Genomic DNA, 22,262 nt, shown 5'->3' with positions numbered 1-22,262 from the left:
CCGCCGGAAGTCCTTGCCCTGCAGTGGCTGTCTGGCCCTGTGCACCTGTGTCTGGACACGCCTGCCTTCTCTTCTGCTTCAGGATGCATGTAGCCTGTGCTCTCCAGCTGGGCCCAAGGCCCTGTGGGCTCAGCGCCTTTGCCTGGGGCATCCCTGGTCCCTCAGGCATGAACAGAGGGGCTTCTTGGACTTCCCTGGATATGCCACGTTGCCTTGCGTCACTGTGCCTTGGAGTGTGCCGTCTCTCCACCCCCCCACCCCCCCCACCCCCACCTCGGCCAGGATTGCCTGATGCTCGTTTTGCTTCTTGGAGGGCAAGTTTGCCTGTATGGCTGGGCTCCAGGCTCTTCCCCCAGCATGCCTTTTCTGCCTTCGCAAGGCGCACCCATTAGTCATTCATCCCGCAGATGCATTGGTTGAATGTCTCCATTTGTCAGCTAACGGTGCTAGTTGATAGACTAACTGAGATTGTGTATTGAAGTACTTGTGCTTATCTGCCCCACCTAGGTTCCTTGAAGTCAGGGCCTGTCTGTGTGACTCTGCTCCAGGTTCCTAGCACCTGGATGATACTTGGGATCCTAACTGTCCAGTAACTGGGCTGTTAACTTAAAACCCCTTCAGTGTAACCTTTGTCTTTGGTGTCTTTAAAGTCGGGCCTCTCTCCTCCTTGGTCCTTTTCTTTTTCTTTTTCTTTTTCTTGGAATGGGGGCCAGAGCCCAGAGCCAGCATTTCTCATCTTTAGAGATTGGCTTTTTTCCCACATAAGTTTGTTTTTGTTTTTTTTTTAAGATTTTATTTATTTGAGAGAGAGAGCACAAGAGAGCGGACAGGGGAGGGGCAGCGAGAAGCAGGCTCCCCACTAAGCAGGGAACCTGCTGCGGGGCTCGATCCCAGGACCCTGAGATCATGACCTGAGCCGAAGGCAGATGCTTAACCAACTGAGCTACCCAGGTGCCCCATCTTTGCCCCATCTTCCACATAACTTTTATTTGTTGCTTTTCCTCCCTTGGAAGTCACTGGTGATTGTGGGGAATCTCTCTCTCACTCGACTGGAAGGTCCTGGAGGCCAGGGGCACATCTGATTGGCCCCTGAAACCCTGCCCGCTCCTCTCTGCCTGGTGTGGAGCAGGTACCCCAGCGTCCATGACGGCGGGAGCAGCCAGAGGTAGCCTCCAGTTGTTGGATTTCAGGGGGCTCTGTGAGCTGAGAGAGCCCTCCTTCTCCTGTCAGAACCTGAAAAATTGTGGAGTCCGTCCAGATAGTGAGTTTGAAACCGGGCTCCCGAGCACTAATCTTTGTGGTTGGCTCGTTCCTTAGGCCTTTCCCGAACCACTTGCCTCCTTGAAAGAGAAGAGGCCAACGAAAGGACAGTAAAAATACTGGAAACACCATGTCTTCACTGCTTTCCCCCCTCTTTCTCTAGGACCCTTTTTTACAGCCTGATAAATTGATGCGGAACCTGCTTTTGGCCATTTTTCCAGGAGGTGGTCATTGCGCTTCCGGGAGGCTGGTGCCTGCCTGGAAGATTTATCATTAACGAACTCAGAGAGGGTCTGGGTGGTAAAGCAGGTAACAGAGTGGGTTTCCTGGGAGTGGGGGGTTTTAAGCATCTTCCTAGTTGTTGGGCTGGAGGTGGGCTCAGTGGGTGGTAAGGCTCAGAAGCTGCTGAGCGGTGGCACAGCACTCTCCTCCCAGGAGAACCCCTGTCCCATGCTGCTACTTCTGCTGGTGTGTTTGGAAATTTCCCGTTAGAGATAAATCCCCAGGAGTTCCTTTACCCTGGTTTCTGCCTTCCCCCACAACAAAAGCACATGGCTGGAGTACCTACACACTGCTAGGTGTAGACCTGGCTGGGAGCTACACAGATGGTTTGCAGCCTGGTTCCTGGAGGAGCTTTGGACAATTGGACAGTGGCGGGGGTGGGGTCAGGTCTAGCTTATCGCGCAGAAGTTGTGTGAGAAGGAAGTGGGCTCTTCTCTGAGCCTCAGTTTTCTCATCTGGGAATTGGGGATGAGTCTAGAGTTCCTCTTCTCCACGTTGTTATAAGGGTTAGAAAGAGTATGTGCAGGGGGCGCCTGGGTGGCTCAGTCCATTAAGCGTCTGCCTTTGGTTCAGGTCAAGATCTCAGGGTCCTGGGATGGAGCCCCATTTCGGGCTCCCTGCTCAGCAGGGAGTTTGCTTCTCTCTCTCCCTCTATGCATGCTCTCTCAAATAAATAAATAAAATCTTAAAAAAAAAAAAAGCAAGCGGTGTGTAGGAGCATTTGGCACATACTCAGTGCTCAGTAGTGGTTGGTTCCCTGTCCTCTGTTGAGCGTGGTCTGCAACAGCCAATGTGGTGTAGAAAGTCTAGAATACAAAGGATTCAGCCACAGAAGTGCAGCATTTGCAAGACTCGATTTGCTCACTTATACAATGGGAATACACCCCCTGGTCAGGTTGCTGAGGGGAGAAAATGAGATCATGGGAAGAAGGTGCCTGGTATATCCTGGGACACGATAACCTTCCTTCTCCCCTCACTCTCTTCAGTAAATTCTAAGGATATGTTAAGTGGTGGAGGTCAGGCTGGTGGGAGCAGAGTGCTAGTCTGGAAGATCTTTGCAGGAGCAGAGCAGAGCAGAGGAGGGGGAAGACTCCTGCCTGGAGCTGGGGATCTGGGAGAGGCCAGTGGGAGGCAGTGCGACCTCCTTCCTCTGAAAGAGACCCTGGCGGTGGCCGGGTTGGGGCTGGGGTGGGGCGGGGGCCCTGGGGATGTGGCCCTTTCCCAGCATCCTGTTCCTTTAAGCCTGTGCTTCCAGCTTCTCCGCCTGGAGGCCAGACTGCAGAGAGCTGCTTGGAAAGCTTGATCCTCCCCTCCCCCAAACGCTGGGGTGTGAAGATGAACTGGTGTAACTACAGCTTGGTGTTTTGGTGTCTGTGAGAAAAGCAGAATTGGCTCAAGCTGCTTTCTCAGTTAAGGGGATTTAAGAAGAAAAAAAATTTAATCCAACCCTGGTGATCAATCTGACACCTTCCCTTTGAGCCCCAGATGGCTGATTGGGGCAGAAAGTTGGCCACCACGGCTGTTGGGGAATGGAATGGTGTCTCTGTCTCTGTATATATATATATATATATTTTTAAAGATTTTATTTATTTATTTGAGAGAGAATGAGAGAGAGAGAACACATGAGAGGGGATAGGGTCAGAGGACGAAGCAGACTCCCCGCCGAGCAGGGAGCCCGATGCGGGACTCGATCCCGGGACTCCAGGATCATGACCTGAGCCGAAGGCAGTCGCTTAACCAACTGAGCCACCCAGGCGCCCTCTGTCTCTGTATATTGAGAACTGTGGGTATGTGCGTGCACACCGTATATAAAGCCTGCCTGCCTGGTTTGGTTGTTTGGGGAGGGTATTTAAATATTCCCAGGACGTTCCTGTTGGTTAAATGTCCTTCTCGGAGGTGTCACATTAACAGAGCTCGGCTAACCAGGTTCGGCTGCCGTGGTTCAGAGTCTTCTCCCACTTCTTGTCCCCTTGCTGACATCCCAGGCCTGGTCACGAGGTACATGGGTTGGAGGAGGACGGAGACCCAGGCACGGCTCTTCCCCCACCTTAAGTAGGGTGCCCTGTCTTTAGGGTCCACTTGCCAGGACAGTTTGGAAAGTGAAAGGAAAACGTTCCCTCCACCATTATCTTATCACAACTTCTAGACTTGGACAAAATGCTGTCCGGGTCTGCACATGTGTTTGTGGTCTGCTTTTTCTTTTGATAAGTATGCTTCTAATAATTCCTAATTATACTTTAATGGCTGCATAGGTTTTATTTAACTGTTGTTCGTCTCTTACTGGATCTTCCTTCCTGTCCTCCCCCTTCCCACCCACCCCACCATTGTACATAACACTGCGGTGAACATCTTGGCATTTCATTTTTGGATGATTTCGTTGGACTAAATTCCCAGAAGTGAAATTACTGGGTCAGAAAGTATGGACCTCTCCTTTCAAGATCCTTGAGTCATTTTTGCCAAATTATTTTCAAAAGGATTGTCTTGATTTACACTGATGCTAGAATAGATAAATGGGTATTCTAACTGCATTTTTGCTTGCACTGGGGATTATGAAACACGTTTTTAAAGGAAGCTCTTTTGTTTTTTTTCTCTAGATGAAAAATGTTATAACCCTGACTTCTCTACTTTTGCACCAGCCACCACGTCTGACTGCTGTGTGTTTCTTGTAGTGCCAAGTGGAGTGTGGCGAGTCCTTTCTGCCCCCTGACTGCAGGGACTCATAGTGCCCAAGAGAGAGGAGGGGGTGGCTGGTGGGAACAAAGGTAGACCCGGTGTGCTCTCGTGCTGGTGTGTGCAGGATGAGCTACACGTGCCGTCAAGGTGAAGGAGAGGAAGTTGCATGGCTCAGAGAGCCTCAGCCTTGAGGAATGGGTGTGGCCTGTGCTTGCTCTGCACCAGCAGGCTCTGGTGATGCCCTGGCTCATCATTTTGTTCAGCAATGTTTATGGGGCCTCCTGGGCACCACGCTCGGTGGGGATGGGGAGATGGATAGGAGCCAGCAGTCTTTGCAGGCAGACAGAATCACACGCAGGGAATTTCTATATGATGTGACAGATGGCTGGAGAGGGTGCCATGGATGATCAGGGCCAGAGTGACAAGCGCTGCCGTTCTTTTGTTCTTGGGATTTTCAGCTCCCCTCTCCCTTCCCTGTTCATCAAGGGCTTCCCTTACCAGCAAGGAAGACAGATCAACAAGTATTCCTTCCTTGTCCAGTAGTTGTACCCAGGTGACCTTTGACTTCATGGAATTGCCGTGCTGGGAAGGGACATTGGAAGCCAGTAGCCCAGTACCTGTTGGGGTACAGTCAGTGACCGGGTGCTTACTGCCTAACTAGGCTGCTTGTCCCACACCCTTTTCCTCCAGGGCCCTTTCAGGTCCTTTTTAGGAAGGATCTAAGGAAATATTTAAGGCCATAGCATATTTGTCCTGGGAAGCAGTGTTAGAAGTGTCAAGCCCAGCTTTCTTCCATCCAGTTAACAATCTATGTAACAAATCATTTTTGCATTTTGAGGCTTCGTCCTGTGTGTGCCGGGCAGGGAGTCCCTGTTTCCCCGCCGACATTGGTGAGACTGCACAAGCCAGGTCTGGGCACAACGGCTACGGCTCTTGGTCACATTGTGTCATATGGAAGGGTTCTTATGCCCATCTTCTTGTGGGTATAAGAACTCTGTGAAGTAGGGGAGTCCCTTATTCTTTCTGCTTCTCCACGGAGTTTGTGCTACATGTTAGGTCTTTAAACCTGCTTTTTGGGATGTGTCCCACACTCTTGGTTGGTGTGGTTTGTCATTGTGTGGTCATCCTCCCCCACGTCCGTCTGCCAGAGAACCAAGTAATCCTGTCTCCCCTTGGGGATTGGGTCTAGGGTTACATATTGGGGGCGGGGGCCGTTTGGGCGCCTGGGAAGAGCCCCAGGATAGGAAGGGAAGTCTGGTGCTGGGCCTAACTCTGCTACTTATTAACTGGCTGGCTAGGCCCTACCAGGCCCCCATTTTCATCTCAACCACCTTGATACCTTCTAGGTCTGCAAAGTGAAAATCCCAGGGTTCCTGTTTACTAGCTGTCCTGAGGTTCCGGGAAAGCTTGTTTGGGGGAAAGCTTGGCCAATCTTGACCCTCAGTATCATCAGCTTAAGACCTCTGCACAGAGGTGATGGGCAACCTTCAGCCATACCCCAGAGAGGGGGACTCTAGTCTCCAGCACTTGGTGCAAGACCCTGGGCGCGGCCCCCAGAGAACTTGGCTGTTGATTTCAGAAAACTCAGGCACACAGCTGGCTTTGGTATGCTCATCTCCCTTCCCCTCAAGTTCCTGGTTGGGGAGCAGGGAAGCCCGGAAGCAGAAGAGAACACAGAACCCCCAGATTGTGCTGGGGAGGGGGTGGATCATAAGACCAGCTCCCAGCTGCCTTCCATTGTCTGCCAGGGCAGTAGCCTTAGCCCCCTCCCCCAGACATATCAACAGGATTGATTACCCGATTGGTCCCTGGGCAGCTGGCTCTGGCCTGCATCTGGACCTGATTTCTCCGCTGTCACACACCCATTGTCTTGGATTATTCACTTCCACAAATCGGAGGTTGGCTTCACCGCCCTAACCCTACCACGACCCCCAGATGCTTGTTTGTCGGTCGAATGAACACTTCCTGCTCAGTGGGGGGGGAGGGGGGGAGCCTGAAGCACACGTGGGCAGCCTTTGAGCCCCACCCCCCTGCCCTGATGCAGACAGGATGTTCCCATCCCAAGCTCCTCCCCAGCCTCCCACCGGAGCCTGCCTCTCCGAAGTGGATTCAAAGTGGAGGAGACATTTCCAGGAAGCTGGCTCGATCCCCCGATTTGGAAGGAGAGCTTGGTGGGGAGGAGACTCCCAGGGGCTTCAGCTGGGCCCTGTCCTGTGGCCTCTGCCTCCCAGGTGGGAACAGTAGGTCTGGAGTCCTGCCATCTCCAGGCATGGGGGTTGGTCTGCTTTGAACAACTGGGCTCAGGAGCTGTGACAAGATGGGACAGCCTTCAGGGCAGAGAACAGGTCGTGACTTTGCTTTGAGCCCAAAGTGGAGGCTGTGGAGGAGTGAACGGGAGCATGTTCTCTGGTCCTCTATGAAATCCCGTCTATTCTTCCAGGCTCATCGTGAGCTACACCCTCCTTGTGAAAGGAAGCCCTCTGTGACCACTTGCCCCAAACAATCCCTTTCCTTTGAAATACTACAAAGCTCAGAGCTGGTGCTGTGGGTTGGAGCCCTTTCCCTGTGGGCTCTGCTTTGTTGCATGAGAACGAGAAAAGGCAGCTAGGCCAGTGAATGCTGGGGAGAGGCAGTTGGGTGGAGGCTGAGACAGATGTGTATGAGAGCTTCCACGAGCTGGATGGTGTGCTGGGCATGGTTGCCCAACCACTGCGGATGCCACTGGGACCCCGGCACCATGGACCGGGGGACACAGCACAGAGCTCCCTTTGGATGAAGTAATTCAAGGACTGTTTCTGTGTGCTGCCTTCTTGCTTTTGTATGGTGATAATGATTTGGCTGGTTCTCCAGCTGAAGACCTTAGAAATCGGATCCTCTACGATGCACAGGGCATGAGGTGGAGGGCGAAGCGGGGTGGGGAACGGAAGGGCTGCTCATTGAATGTAGTTGGGCTACTTTCCTGAATCTCCCGGCTTGCAGCCCCCTCCCTGAGTAATGGCAGCGATGGTGGGGGTCACAAGGCCAGGGTGCATCACCCTTGTGGGCTGCATGTCCTGCTTATTTGCTCCTGACAAGGCCGACTTGATTTGGAGACCTTGCTGTTACGGTCCTTTGAGGTGTTCCAGGTCCCACACCTGCACTGCCCCGCTGTACGCCCCGCTGTACGCCCCGCTGTGGTCTCCTGAGTTAGGTGGGTTGCTTGTCTTCTCTTTGCCCGTGAAGTCCCGCAGGGCCCCGCAGTCTAGTAGGGGTCAGAACCAGCTTTGACTTCCAGGTTCTCCACACTGCCTCGGTGCCTTCTGGCTTTTGTTCCGAAGCAGAGAGTTCTTGTGGCTCAGCTCTTCCCCAGGGTGTTTTCAGTCTGGGAGGACCGGAGTCCTCACTCCCAGCCACTGGTGGGTTTCTACCTTGAGCCCAGGCCGCCCAAGGCCAGACCGGAACTCTGCTGCCCCCTTCTGGGATGGCCCGTTCTCTCCCCGTGCCCGTCCCCACCTTGCTTTCCTTGCTAAGAGAGGAAGTCTGTCACTGGTTGGTGTCAGTGAAGCGTGTGTGGCTCGGAAGACATCAAACCGCAGATTTCTTATTGCTCGAGACTCTGGAGAGATGAGGGGGGGACCTGTGCTCCTTCCAGGTGCCATTAGCTCCCGGAGCAGAGAGCACTGGATGGGAACCCACGGGGACCCTTCTCACGGGCACGCCGGCTCACCGTCACATGTGCTTCGCTTTCTCCCGGGAAGTGGAGTTGTTGCCCTTGCCTGTCACATGGGTTGTAGGCATTTCGGTTCTGTGACAGACCAGCCCATGAAAATACTCTTAAGGCAGAACTCTTCTCTTCCCAGGAGCAGGAAAGGCAGAGCGGGAAGGCCACGCATGCTCCCATCCTGGGATCGTGCCCACCCCAGCCCCGCTTTTCCGCTTAGCTCTCCCTCTCCCCATGGTCTGGACGAGTACTTTGCAGATTGCATCAGGGAACCACTTACCCCAATTAAAACAGCCAGGGTGGGGGCAGGAGGAAATGGGCCCGGGGTGTGTTGGGAATGTTTTAGCTAATGCGGGGAGTGCTTTTTAAAAGGCAGGTAGAAAACTTTTTTCTCTTGGTAGATCAATTAAAGATCTTTCTTAAAATTAACCCCTGGAAGGTGTGTGTCGGTGGGCTCTGTTCCCCGATGTATACCCAACTCTGTGCAGACCTCCCCCACCCCGCAAAAACATACTCTCAATGCCTTTAGAAATTTCTATGAAAGGTGACCAAGTGTTTTTCCAAAGAGCTCCCCCTCTGTGATAAATGCCAGGTAGTGACTGAGCCCGCGGCCCCTGGGGAGAGAGAAGAAAGCCCGGCCGAGCACTGGAGAACCATTTCAGAGAAGGGGGGAGGCTGGCTGTGCCTCCCCGAGGTCTGCATGGCCTGCTGGCAGGCACGAAGACGGGCATCTCGTCAGAGCCGGGCAGATGGCGTTCACCTGCTCGGGACACGCTCCCTGGTGCTGGGGCCCTCAGAGCTGCTGGGATAATAACAGACAGCTGCCAGCACTGGGGCTGAGATCTGCGGGCATTCAGACACTTGGGAAGCGTGCAAGGGAGAAGGAGCCGGCTCCAGGCCTCCCCTCCCTGCCACGGCTTGTCTTTTGTTTTGAGATTTGTGTGCCGCACCCCCCCCCCGCCCCCCCAACATCCGAGCAACAAGAGTGTTTTAATAGAGGACAGTTCTGTTTTGGAAACGACAAGAAAGCGCCTTGTCGAGTGTGACCTGGCCTCCTCTTTGTCCAGCCTTCTCCCGCTTTGTGTGCGCCCGCAATGGGTTTTGTTCTAAGGGGCAAAGGAGTTGGACATGGATTTGCTGTGTTCCTGGGGTTTTCTTTCTTTTTCCTTTTTTGGCAGTGGCTGAGGCTTTTGGTTATTTCTGAGTACAGGGCAGTTGGGGAGTTGGGGATTTTCAGGACCACTCCAGAGTCTTTGAGTTTTACCGGGTGGTGTCAGGAGTGATGGAGAAGACAACGTGCTGACCGCCTGCTGTTTTCTCAGCCCGTTGAATACATGGGGAAGGGACCAGTAATTCCTCACAGCGCCGGCTGCCTCAAACCCTAATAGGGACATTTCCCCACATATCAGTCGGATGCAGGGCTGACTGTTTTTGAGAACCGGCTTCACTTTCCTTCTCTTGGCATGCAGAGGAGGGACGCTGATGCCTCCCTTCATTATCCGGTTCCTACATCATGGCTAAAGCTCAAGTCTATGTTGACTTGATCTGGCTTGTTGTAGAAACTTCGGCTCTCATTAGGCGACTTGCAGAATTGTGTATTGTCTGGAGGAGGCTCGGTTTGATGGGGTCTGATGGAAATTTTATAGCCGCCCTCAAGGCAGAGCTCCTGCCTCACTCCTTCAGGCCAAGACCGGAAGACAGGTTTGCCTGCCAGGCAAACGAGTGGTGTCCTAAGATGCAGGAAGATGACAAAACCTGCTTGATAATCTGCACTGCTTGAAATCCGCGTGCTCCGTTTGCTTACACGCTCTGGGCGCGCTGTTGACAAATGGGCCCTGTTTAGTCACTAGAGCTATATTCTGTGTATGCCTCATACAGTCAGAAGTGCACTGTAAGTTTGTCACACGGACCAGCTTTTCATCTCCTATGCCCAGTTATTCCAGATCAGTGAGATTTTCCCTGTAAAGCCAGGGGCAGAGATTACCTTTTCCTTAGGTATGCTTAATTTTCAGAGCTGACCTAGGAATGAATCTCTGCCCCTCCGGATTGGTGCGTTATTCCAGTCTTCTTTGTTATTTTAGTATTGTTCTGGTCAGGGGCTTGGGAGTTGTTTGTTTGGGGGTGGGGGGACGTGTGCTTTAAAACGTTTATTTATTCTACAACTCTAGGGATTCAAAGATAAATTAAGATGGGATCTTTGCCCTCAAGGAACCCAGACAGAGCATTGAACACAGTGCAGTGTGTCGTTCCAAGCGGGCCCGGGCCAGGGTCAGCCAGGCACAGAAGAGAGAGAAGAGAGCGGTTCTCCAGGCTCAGGGGGGACGGGGAGTGGGTGTAAAGATTGGCAGAGAAGGTGATGCTAGGGCCGATTTGGTAGCAGACACTGGGTGTTTGCCAGGCAGCCAGAATGGTGGGGAAGCTGTTTCCTTCAAAGCATGCAGTGTGCTCGAGGATCCCAGGGCCAGGAGAGCAGGAGGAGGAGAGTGTGATGGGAATATAGGGTACCCCGAGTAGCAGGGCCTGGGTGGCCCATTGAAATCTGGGTTCCATTAATCCTGGGGGCTATGGGGTCAGGGAACAGCTGGAGTCCTGTCTGAGTTTCATTCTGGGAATCTCGAGGTTGAGTGTCAAGCTGAGTAATGGTAGTGGGTGCCAGGGGGAAAGACTACAGTTGTCATAGAAAGAGCCCGGTGTCAGGCAGGTCCCAGCTCTGCCCGCTACCACTGTGTGACCCTTGGCAATCTAGTCCTCAGTCGCCTGCTCTGTGAAATGGGTCATGTAGAGAATTTATATCTTGGGGTTGGTGTAAAGGAAGATAAAGAGAAGCGAGCATAATAAGTGCTTGTACCAAATCAGCACGTACTGTTACTCTCAGCTTTATAATGATCCTACCCATAACAGCTCCTAGGAGACATCAGACGCCAGGGTGCTGGTCCCACTCGCCTCTACCCAGGGATTACCCAGGTAAGGGCTGAACATGGCCTCAGGTGAGGCTGTGCTGCTGCCGTGGCTTTTTACCTCTGTTCCTCAGTTTTGTTTCAGATAACCTGATGCTTGCTGATAATGAACCTGGTGTCCTGGCCGGAAACTCTGTGCCTGTTCGGACGTGTAGCTTTCCCCCTGTCCTCCGGTGGCTGCGCTCTGTGACACAGGGCTGACACCAGCCCGAGGCTATCGCATCAAGGTGTCCATTATCACATCCCTCCCACCCGTTCCCTTAGCGAGTGTATGATCGCCACTCTGTCCTTGGGAAGGCCCCGTGGGTCCTGTGCAGGCCAGATGTGGTCCTGTCCCAGGGGGTGGGCTGGGTGGGGGACTTACAGTCTAGGAGGAGGAATAAGAAAGGAACTCAGGAACCCAGGAGCTGCCAGCCTGGATAGAAGGTGCCAGGAGTTGGGGACAGAGTGGGAGTGGGGGAGGGAGGGGCGGCACAGTCAGGTAGGGGGAGTCTGGGAAGGGCTACTGAGGACTGTGGGTGGCATTTCCCTGGGACCTCGAAGGTTAGGGTGTTTGTACAAATGATGAAGCGTGGGAGCAGATCTTGGTAGAAGACAGGGAGAGGTGGAAGAGTGGCTAGCGGATCAGGGTGCCTGGACTTGGGACAGAACTGGGAGAGGGCAGAAGAGTCCGCCAGAGAGGGAACCACATAGCAGTGACTCTCTGTGAGCCCTGACCTCAACTGAGAGCTTCCTTCTGCCCCTGGCACATCGTCTATAAGATGCCTCACTCCGGGCATCAGACTTGGGGCTCGTGGGTGGCTCAGTCGGTTAAGCGGCTGCCTTCAGCTCAGGTCATGATCCCAGGGTCCCGGGATCGAGCCCCGTGTCAGGCTCCCGGCTTGGCGTGAGTCTGCTTGTCTCTCTGCCTCTGCCCTGCTCATGCGCTCTCTCTCTCTCTCTCTCTCAAATAAATAAATAAAATCTTTTAAAAAAGATCAGACTTGAGTCCCTTGCTGCTTTGCCGTGGCTCCGAGCTGCCCAGCCTGGCAAAGGAAGGCAGTGGCCTCCAGCTTGAAGCTTCCTTCTCTTTTAAAAGCGTTCCATGGCCCTGTGGTTGCTCGCCGAGGTAACTTTCTGCACTCCTAACTGGATCTAATTTGCTGTCCCTCAGCCGTGACATCTGAGAATAGAAAATTTACTATTTATCGAATGCCTATCGTGTGCTGCCCACCATGCTAGGCAGGTGCTGTGCCGTCCCTGACGAAGGAAGGGACGCACTCGGGGGACCAGGACCACAGGGAAGGGAAGGGCCTGGGTCTGTGCTGGGGAGTTCCTATCTCCTGAGTCTTGATTTCTCATAAGGACCCTGCGGAGTAAAATCATGGTTCCCCTCTTACTCAGCTAACAAACAGCCCGAGGGCTTTCCGCATGCAGATGTCAGAGCTGGGATTTGTTACCCCCAGCCATGCTCCCCATGCCACACCTCCCTCCAGACACCTCAACACTGGTCTCTGCCTGGCTTTTCTCCTGTTATGGTAAATCTCCGCCAGGTGTGTTGAAGAGGCACCATTGGTCCAGGGCATCCTCGCCCCTTTGTGGTGGCAGGGGCGGTGGGGGAGTGTTCTGGGTTTCCCTGGGGCCGCCCTCTCACCAGTCGACAGCTGAGAGGTCTTCGGACCAGGCCTGAGGGTTGTTTCCACAAGCGAGGACTGGTCCGTTTTCCAACCGCATTCCCAGACTCAACTTTCCAGCCTTGCACCCATGGTATTTATTCCTTACCAGCAGAAAATCCTGGGGTCTAGCTCCAGCAACCCCTCTAGACTCTCCTCTGTTGCGTCTGCCTGTGCCCTGGGCACGCAGCCTTTGCACACACCGGGCCTTCTGCCTAGAACGACCTATTCTTCCAGAGCTCCACCTGCTGCGTCCTTTCCCTACCTCCACTTCTGAAACCCTCCTTCAGCCTTACCTGACCAGCCCCTCTTCCCCTGAAAGACCTCCTCTGTGCCCTGACGTGAGACTAACCCTGTGACCACAGAATGTCTGTGCCCAGTTGGAATGAGTGTTTCCTGGCCCTGGGGGGAGACCCATTCCAGTGCTCTTCAGCTCAAGAATTGGAGGAGTTGCTGCTGTGTTCTACAAGGCAGCTGGGTGGGCAACTAGTTCTAGGCCACTAGTCACACTTAGTCATCGTTCCCAGCTCTCTTCTCTGTGTGGTCAATAGCTTTGCCTCCTGCTCTTAGCAGAACCCCTAGGTCAGAGTCCTGCTCTGCTCTCCATGTCTTCTCTCATTTGGCACCAGTGAACCTGACCAAGCCCTCCCCTAGTTCTAGCCAGATGTCACCCCACGCATCCAGCGTGCAGTGCAGGGCTCAGGGCTGCCTCCCCCCTACACCTTGGCTCCCTCCGTGCTTCCTGTTATGTGAAATGTCGCCTTCACCGCCCTCCTGTCCTCTGCAACCTGCTCATCATTCATTCACAAACGTCATGGAGGCAGTGCCAGCCCCTGGAGATAGAATGTGCACCACACCTGTCCTCTTACCTTTTTCCTGTTGGCCCCTAAAAAAGGTGAAAAGAAACGGATGGAGTTCACTTCAGTAGTATACTCTATTTACTCATAAACGAATATGTCCAAAACACTATCATTTTAAGATGTAAGCAGTGTAAAAATAGTTGATGAGTTATTTTACAGACCTGCTTTTCATTCCAGATCCTCGAGATCTGGTGTGTTTTAACATCCCCGCCTGAACTGCCCACATCTCAAAGAACTCAGTAGGCCCTTGGGACCTGGGCTTCCGTGCTGGCCCGTGTGGGTGTGGAGATTTAGGAGCATGAGATCTGTAGAGCAGTGGACCTGTTTTGTATTGTCTCTCGACTCTACCATTTATTGGCACCATGGCCTCGGGACGGTGACTTCCCCTCTCTGAGCTTAACGGTCTGCAGAAGCACATGGCCTCACCTCACAGGCTTGTTGTAAGGCCTGAACGAGACGGTGAATGCAGAGCCTCAGCACAGTGCCGAGCACGTGATACTGGTGATTGTGCATGTTGAAATGATGAACCCTGACCCGCCACCAGGGGCTGGCTCGGGGCCAGGACCTGCCCCCTGCCCTGCTCCCTAGGCTGACCGTACAGGTGTCTGAAGAAGGACCGTGAGTGGCAGAGGGATCGGCCAGCTCAGAGCAGGAGGTAGCAGGAGCACGGAGGAGGGAGTGGTAATCTGGAGAGGCTTCCCGGTGGAGGCCCCACCCCAGACTCACCTCGGGTCCCTTGGTCTCCAGAGCCCTCTGTGACAACTCCAGCGCCCCGGCGGCTCCCGTTTGCTCACTCTTTGTCCTGTGTAATTAGTGCATTGTGCTTCACTCTTGTCTCTAATTGTGTCGTACGGCGTGTACTTTATTATATCAGGCTATAAGACCGTCATCCTGGCGGTTATCTTGTTCACTAATTGTTTCACGTGTCTGTCTCGTCCGCCCCGCCAGCTCACCCGCGTCTTCGGAGCAGTGAGCACATCCTTGGTGCCTTTTGTCTCCGCCACCGTGGCAGGCTGGGCCTCGGGACCCAGATTCGAGTCCTGTGTCTGCCACATGGACTTGTCTGTGGCTGCAGACGAGACACTCGCCCTCCTTTTACAGATGAGCGGGCTGACACCAGTGATAGCTGAGCTTCCGTTCAGCCCTCCCATTCCCGGATTTGGTGGATATCCCTCCATTGGTGGGTTCAGTGTTCTCACGGCGGTGAATGGTCATTCCTTTGCTCAACAAGTATTCATTGAGCACCCTCAAAGTGCCAGGCATCGGGGAGGTAATGAACAAGACAGGAGTTCTGCCCTCAGGGGGCTTAAGGTTTAGAGAAAGGAATAAAAATGGCAGTATACTTCATTGGAGCTATGACGACATTCATTCAGCAGATCTTTGAATGTGTTATGCACGGCCTTGCCCTGTGCTAAGTAAGCACTGGGGGTGTCCCAGTGAACAACACAAGCGCTTACCAGGTGGAGGGGAAGACAGAGACGGATGCACTTGGAGGAAGATGTCATCCCACACAGGCGGAGCTGCTCAGAGGGAGAGTGGGGGGCACTGGGCTGGGAAGAATGGGGGTGTTTTGCCTTTCCTGCCCAGAAGCCAGAGGGGAGTGCACAGAGCAGACGCCTCTCTCCTTCCCGGGAAAGTGTGTCCGAAGGCTGGGGTGTTTGCGCTCATGCCCTTGTGCATCTGATTTTGGGGAGGCTCGGGGAGGGCTCTAAACACAAACCAGATGAAGTCGGTGCCCGCGGGTGCCTGGGAGCAGGGGCGGCCCCGAGAGCATGTGGCTGGGTCACCCTTTCTAATTATCACACTGTGGTGAAGGGCCCGGAACCCAGGGTGGTGGCGGGCGGGGGAATGCCGGCTTCCCATCTGCTCAGCCTCTTTGGGCTCTGAATGGATTAGTTCTGTTTGGGTTGCAGCTTACGGTTGTGTGTGTTTTTCATCCCCTCCCGTTTGTTCTCTCCCTGGCCTGAACGCCTGCTCAGGAGCAGCGAGGGTCCTGGGGTGGGAGGGAGAATTGTGAAGTGGCCATTATCCAAACAAGAAAGGGAATCCTTGGAGTTTGTATTCTTCTGGGCCTCTATGGAAACGAGGATGTGGCTGGGGGTGGGGTGGGGTGTCAAAGCCTCGGAAGGGTGAGAAAATGGGGTGCAGCTGTAGAAACCGGGCTACAGTATGGTCTGTGTGAGTGACCCCACCTGGTACGGTCTGCCCCCGAGGTGAGTCGGTGGTGTGAAACCAAAGTTGGTGTGCTGGTGGTGGTGTTTCTTATGCATGGGATGTCTGGATGGGCACTGATTCATTCCTACCGAGCAATCTTGGTGATGCGTCTGTTGCAGGAAGCTGTTGATAGAGAAGTAATATTATGGCAGCGTGATGTAAAAGACCCACGGGGGCCTGCCGCTGACCTTGCCGTGTGACCCCTTTACAAGTCTCAGTTTTCCCAGTCTGTCAAGTGGGGGCGTTGGTTCCTATCTTGCAGGGTTGTTGAGAGGGGGAAGCAGGGAAGGTGTGGAAGAGACTTAGTGCCACCGTTGGACACAGGAAGTATTCAGTACAGCCTCAGAGTGCCCGTCTCTTAACACCACACCAGGGGCACGGGGCATTTGCGGTGTTGGGAGTGCCCTGGACACGGGAGGATTTCTTGGTGGGCTTTAGGGAGCTTCTGCAGATAAAGCGAACTTGTGGGAAGCCAGTGTTGCTTCTCCTTCCTCTTTGAAATAGAAGGGTGTGGCCCGTCACTACTGTTGGCATTCCCTCAGTGTCTACCAGGAGCCCGGTCGAATGGACGCTTTGGAGAGAAGGTTTTGGGGAAGGCAGGGGAAGCAGCCACAGCCTGTCTCTCCGAGTCCACATTCTAGCTTAGAGTCAAAATTTCACACATGTGGAACAATTAGAGAAAAATAACAGATGGCGTCTGATCAGATGTCACCGCTCCGCGAAGCTGTCCCAGACTGCCCCACCCTCTGGCAGAAATAATCCTTCCTTTCTTTGGGACCCTGGAGCCCAGTGCAGGCCTGGGTGATATGAGGCATGGCATTGGTTTATACTCGGTTATTTGTGCCATTAATTGTGCAACAGCAAATGTTTGTTGAGTGCCTCCACGTGCCAGGTCCTGTCCTTGGTCCTTCCTCCTGTCCTTGTGGAGCACCTGCTCAGGACACTCTAGTCAGTAGTCTCCACTTGGAGCTTCTAGGCTGGCCTGTGCATTTCCTTATGTGGGGCTCCTGAACCCCCAAACCACCTCCTCCCGGGCTGCCTCTAGACCTCTCTCGTGCCCCTCTTTCTTGGATGTTCGGTCCTTGTAGCACTCTCCTGAGTTTGGTCTTGCTGTGGGGGCTTTGGGCTGATCTGGAGGAGTCAACGAAGACTCTGGCGCTGTTAACGAGCTGTGTGATATTAATACTCTCTCATTCTCCCTGGGCCTTCGTTTTCTTGACTTAAAACAACCAGGATTGAATTGAACAATGTCTGTGGTATTGGTTCTGAGACTTGAAGTTCTTTTTGGAAATTGTGTGGGCCTAAAAATGCGTTTGGTGTGCTGGACCCTTAGCTGGGCCCTGGAGATGCCTAAGAGACTTTTCTGTGGGATCTCACAGTGCACTGGGAAAGGGGACATAGCAGATGCTGATGGTGCTCCAAGGGACCCAGTTGCTGAGTCCTAAGAGAAGGCTCTGCCCAGAGGGCTTCCTGTATTCGGTGACCATTTCTGTGGGTCCCACAAAGGACAAAGGAGTAGAAGTTGGTGAGAAAGGGGGGGAGCGTGTGAAGAGAGCATCGCAGGGTAAAGGAAGCGTCTGCAAACACTTGGAAGCTTGAAAAGACTTGCTGCGTTCTGAAAGGAGGGTTTGTGTGGGCAGAGCTGGAACTGAGAAGGGCCCAGCCAAGCTGGTGTGCAGCCGGGAGCGGACAGTCCACTGAGCTAATGAACCTGCGTCGTTAGTGGCCTGGTTAGGTCAGTTTGGGGAAGGGAGTAGGGACGAGGGGAGGACCGGAGCAGCTATACCAGTGAGGAAGCTGGTGGGTGTTCCAGGCCTGAGGACCGAGTCCAGATGGAGAGTGGGGCGCATGGGCACTGGGGCATTGTATGGCGGCTGAGAAGTTGGCCTGGCCCACTGAGAGCTGGCATGATTGGAGGGTTGCCCACATGCCCTTGACCCTCAGACATTTTCCTAATAATTTGCTGTTCCTGTGCCGTAGAAGGTGGGCTTAGCGGTGATTGTAAGCAGCTTAGATTCGCTGAGGGTATTTAAAAAAAAAAAGCCACCTCTATCCAACTTATCCAAAGAATGAAAGCGCGGTAGAATAAGAGGCACCCTGGCCAGGTTCTGGGCATGTCTGTCTCCTACTGGGGGCCTTTGTTTCCCCTCAGGGGGCGGGGGAGACACGGGCCCAGTGCCTGAGGTGTGCTAGCCCACCCCCATGACTGCCGTCTTTGTTTCCAGGGGGTTGAGGATCACATGGGGCAGGGTGGCTTCATTCTTGGCAAGTGGAGTGGAAAATGCCAGTGTCTTAAAGCAAGTCCCAAAGGGGGTGGGGATGGGTGTGTATGTGTACTTGGCTGGGCGTGCCCCCAAACATCTCCCGTGGACAGGGCATCTGTGCAAGTCTGGCTTGGAACCTGCCCGGAGTCCCTTCCCTTCTAAAATATTATCTTGCCTATTAAATATTAATACTAGCCAACCTCTCTCAGCAGGACTGAACCCCCAGCATAATCTGGGTGGTTGCTGCCTGTGTGCATGTCTCCACGCCTGTCCTTGACCCAGGGTGGTACCTTGAACAGAGCAGAGAGAGAGTGTGTGTGTGTGTGTGTGCTTTGTTCTTGCTACTTTGGAGCCGTGGCAGACTTTCTGACCACTGCCAAGTTATTTTCTTGGGATGTATTTAGACGGAGGAGATGATCGAGAAGCAGATGACGTGTATTTGCACAGGGATGTTTGCACATGTTGACCGTGGTGTTTTCAGAGCAGATGTCCAGGAGCTGGCTACTTCCTCAGCCCTCCTCACATACTTGTCGGGGAAGGACTTCGGGGTACCTCCTCTCAGAGGGGTGGGGGGAAGGGTGAGTGGCAGGAAGGTCTTCTCTTCCAAAGTTGCGGAACAGCTGTCTGGACCCCAGACCATACCCCTCTTCCCACTGTGTTTGGCGGGGAGGGGAGTAGCTGAGAGCCTTGCACTTTGCCCAGAGGGGCAGCTATCTCATGGTGTGGGGTGGGTGTTATCACACCCTGGGAAGATAGGAAATAAAATTACTTGGTGGTTTGCATGTATTGAAAATCCTGAGGATAGCACTGGCTTCCCAGGGTGGGTAGGCAGGTCTGGCCCTGTACCCCAGCTCTAAGCACTTCCTGCCTGCCTGCCCCTTTTGCAGTGCGCCCCCTCTTGTTTCCGTCTGAGTTTGTGACGTCCGCGCGACCGTGTGGTGTGGAAGGGCAGAGAGGGGTCCAAGTCGGGCCAGGGGCCGTGGTCCAGACTGCTCCTCTTGGGTCTCCCCAGACCTAATCAGCTTACCTCGGGCAGGGCAGTGCTCTTGTGTTAATAAACGCAGAGCTGTGGGCTGCATGATGCAGGCAGCTTTAATGAGATTAGAAAGCTTAACCGAGAGGCCAATTACATCTGGGCCCGTACCTGTTTGGGCGGCTGTCTAAGCCCCGACCTGCATCCGGAGGCTTCCTGCAGGCCTCCTGGGAGCCTGGAGGATGAGGGGCAGAAGAGACCTCCCCATCTGGCTAGTAATCGCTGGACCCAGGGTCTGTTTCCCCCTGGTGAGGGCAGAGGCCGAACCAAGGAAGAATCTGCCAAAACATCTGATCCAGGAGTTCTCAAAAAGCTGGATCCCTGCAGCCTGGGGAGGGTGGGCAGCTGGGTGGTTGCAGAGCTCCCAGGTGCTTTTGATGTACAGCCAGGTTTAGGGGCCAGGAGTCAAATCCACCCCCTTCATTTTATAGGTGAGGGGAAGGGACGGTGGCGGGGGTGGTTCCAGCTAGCCAGGGGTTTGTCACCACAGCTTCCTCCTTTCCACCTATCCTTTGATGGTCTGGGGGCCGGGGGTGCTGTTGCCTTCTGGTCACACCAGGTTTTGTGTTTGTTTCTTTATGTGTGCTTCACATTCCTGCACGAGGTAGGCCAGCAGGCAGTGGTGACTTCCCATTTTACAGATGGTCAAGTTAAGTTTGAAGAGACCTGCCCCAAACTGGTGCCAGAACCAGGGGGCTTGGTTTCAAGATTAAGGTCTTTCCCTTACACGACTGAGGTCTTCTGTCTGGTTCCCACCGGGGCGGTGGGGTGGGTGACGGGGGTTTGTGATGACTGGACCCAGCCAGGAAGAACTGTGACCTTGTGAAGACACTTGCCCATCGTGAACTTCACCAGCAAGACAGGTCAGATGTGGAGCAAAGGAGTGGAGTTCCCACCTCCAAGTCGTTGGGAGGATTGGCCATCCCCGGTGCCTACCTCAAGGGGTGGCTTGTTTCCGTTGCTGGGACACACGGCCGGCAAACTTCGGGGCATAGGATGGGAATGCTCGGGGGCTCCACAGGTGAGCACTGCCCGGCTGGCCCCCTCAGGGCGACGAGGCCTTCCTGGGTAGAACAAAGGCAGAGAGGAGGGTTTAGAAGGAGTGTCCATTCCACAGTTATTTATGGAGTACCCGATGGATGTAGGCTAGGCAGAGTTCTAGGGGAGGCCGCAGAAACTTTCACAGACTCTGTGAAGCAGGGCTTATTAGCCTAGTTTTCTAGACGAGACCACCAAGGTACAGACATTTTGGGATACCCAAGTCCCAGATCCGATTCCTGCCCTTGACCCAGGTCTGTGAGCTGGAGGCTGCATCTACAACAGAGGGACTGTGGGACCCCCCCCCCCGTTCTGAGGTTCTAGATTCAAAGTTTCTGAAGGCCTGTGGATTACCCAAATCTAATTAAAAACTTCTGTCTTCAGTGGAGAAGACCCAGGCCATGGCCTCAAATGGAATTAGACAAAACAGAAGAAAAACAGACTGCTTTAGACACATTTGCAGCAGAGGGGGGCACTTGGTCACCCGTTAAGGATAGTCCTGCCATGTCTCTGCGACTCACAAGTTTCAAGCTAGGACAGAACCAAGATTCAAATTCAAGCCTTTTCCAAGATTTCCATGTTTCTCTCCTGCAATGATTGCTTGAGGAGAAAAACATAGAAACACTGGAAGATAAGGCCCTTCTTTGTCCCTTTTGACATTTGGGTTTATGAAAGTCTGTTCTATTCTTTAAAATTACATCTTTATAAAGGAGAAAAACAAGGAAGAAGTTTCCCAGAAGAGCCAGGCCTAGCTTTGTCCAAAAAGCTCTTTCATCGTCCCCATTCGATGGTTATTGATTATTAGGCATAGTAAATATTTGGATTCTCTTCTTTGGAACCAGCAGTACTGCAGGGAGATAGCTTTTGTCCTTACAATAAGGCCACGTAGAAAATCCTGGAAGAGTCACTGGTAGAGTTTCACATGGGCTTGGAAGATGAAAAAATCATCCCGCCCGGCACCCAGGGTGGCCTGAGGGACAGGTGGAGGGTTGAAATGGCGACAGGGAGATGTGGGCACTCTGGGTGGAGGGGATGGTCTGTGCACAGGCTGGAGACCAGAGAGTGTTCCGCATGGCTGAAGCTCAGGGCACAAGAGAAGAGGGAGGTTGGAGTGGGGGGAAGGGAGGGGCTGACATGGGATCACAGCCCTCTGTTACCTCCTTGTTTGCTTTAAGTCTCATGCCAACCCCAGTAGAGGTATTGTCTTCTATTGGGGGAACATCTCGAGTCAGGGTGAATTGCCTGCCTCTCTGAATTAGCCAGGGAGCTGGGGAGCTGGGGAGCTGAAGCCCTCATTCCACTGCTCTCTGCACTTTACTACGGCAGCCTTCAGTTAGGAGTTCATTGGTATTGAATGTTCCGTTGGATGCCTCTTGAGACACTTGCAGGTGGAAACTGGTATCTTGTGATCCTGAGTTCTAGCTCTAGCTGAACCTACTCAGGGACTTTAGTGTTTGCTCTGGGCTGGGAGGCAGGGACATTTGAGCTTGGCATTGATGGATGACTAGGAGTTCTGTAGGTAGATACGTGGAAGGTGATAGGGAGCTTGCCTGGGAGAGAGCGTGGAAGTAGCACAGTGTCCCTAGGGGAGTGGAGGACCTGAGACCTGGTTGCGGAGAGGCTGGAGCCATTCCCAGGGCCTGGTAAGCACAGGGAGGGGACAGGACAGGGGTGCAACCGGAGGAACCCGTGGGCTCAGAGAGCCTGGTCTCTGCCCTCCTCGTCTCTGCCCTTCTCAAGTTCTCATTTCATGTCCAGTGAAGGATTGAATCAGGGAGGGAGGAGTAGGACGCATTCCTCCTGAGTGAGCTCAGGGCTTGCACTTGTGGCTCATCTCCAATCACAGGAACCTTGTCTCTTAGAAACCTGTGGTTTGGAGGGTCCAGCTGTGAAGGGCAGCCCTCACTGACAGAGGATTCCTATCTGCGGGGTGCATTTTGTGGGACATGGAGAAAGGCGTCTTAGGATGGGACCTCTGCCTTGCTGTCCTCCTCAGCTTCCAGCCAGGCCCAGGAGGCGCCCCTCCCACCTTGGATGTCCCCCAGCCCCAAAGGTAGTAGGCAGGTTCTCTCCGCCCCATTAAGAAGCCTATGGAAAAAGAGGCTCCTTGGTCAGTGGAGCAGGCCTCTGTCTTCAGGGAGGTGGAGAACCAGGGCATCCAGCCTCTCTGAGAATAACCAACAGGCTTTGGTTTGGAGATGGAAGGGAGGCTTGGCCAAGAGGGCTGAGCTAGGCAGCCAGATCTTAGCCAGATGCATAAAGACCACTCGAATCCGTTCACTGCACCCAGCCCACGGGGCCCAGTCTCTACTTCTTCCAAAGCGGGAAT

General features: G+C 53.7%; 1 protein-coding gene across 10 annotated transcripts in view; it reads left to right on the top strand.

The window, feature by feature from the left end:
• The window catches only part of SSBP3 (single stranded DNA binding protein 3), a 163,289-nt gene that overhangs the window by 79,847 nt on the left and 61,180 nt on the right, over nt 1-22,262 (top strand). Inside the window, exon 1 of one of the 10 annotated variants that reach the window (XM_081818474.1) lies at nt 6,428-6,446. The exons of the other annotated variants lie outside the window; for them this stretch is intronic. The gene's annotated coding sequence lies outside the window, so the exon portion shown is untranslated. Of the gene's footprint in view, nt 1-6,427; nt 6,447-22,262 lie in introns of those variants that run through there. 10 annotated transcript variants of the gene reach the window in all.

This window comes from Leptonychotes weddellii, chromosome 4 (genome assembly GCF_054177405.1).
Source record: "Leptonychotes weddellii isolate Sample4059 chromosome 4, ASM5417740v2, whole genome shotgun sequence".
Classification (NCBI taxonomy): domain Eukaryota; kingdom Metazoa; phylum Chordata; class Mammalia; order Carnivora; family Phocidae; genus Leptonychotes; species Leptonychotes weddellii.
Note: the sequence above shows the minus strand (reverse complement) of the source record. Positions and strands in the feature narration are given on the sequence as shown.